Source organism: Dreissena polymorpha, chromosome 12 (genome assembly GCF_020536995.1).
Source record: "Dreissena polymorpha isolate Duluth1 chromosome 12, UMN_Dpol_1.0, whole genome shotgun sequence".
NCBI lineage: Eukaryota > Metazoa > Mollusca > Bivalvia > Myida > Dreissenidae > Dreissena > Dreissena polymorpha.
Genome location: NC_068366.1, coordinates 4,438,156 through 4,438,654, shown reverse-complemented (window position 1 = coordinate 4,438,654; position 499 = coordinate 4,438,156).

The window sequence follows — 499 nt, the reverse complement described above, 5'->3', positions numbered from 1 at the left end:
ATAATTTCTTTCAGTGACGGACTACGTAAATAATTATTTAATTTCTAAAAATATGGTCACCAGGGACTGTTTTTTGAATAGGCACGGAGATAGCGGCGATTAAAATCTGCTTGAAATAAACCACTGAATGTATGTATAAGCAATTTTACACATTTTTTCTTTGGTTTACCTATACCAATGCCCTACAAAAATATATTTAAGCATACCAAACCATTGTGGCAGTCGTAAGTCGCGGAACGCAAACGTCAAGGGGTTCGGAATTTCTCCTTTTATGGCAAAGAAAACCTAGAATTTTTTAAAAGCAAACACAATACCTCGTTCAGTCTTTATTTCATTAAAACAATATCTTCATGTTTGTGAAACATGTCTTAATTAAAAATTATATAATTTATTTACTCACAAAAAATGCAACAGTAGTGTTGTTGTTGCTTTCTTTAAAATAAGTTTTCGATAGAAGACGACGATTGTGTGGTCTACTTCAATTCCGGCTCCGCTTCCT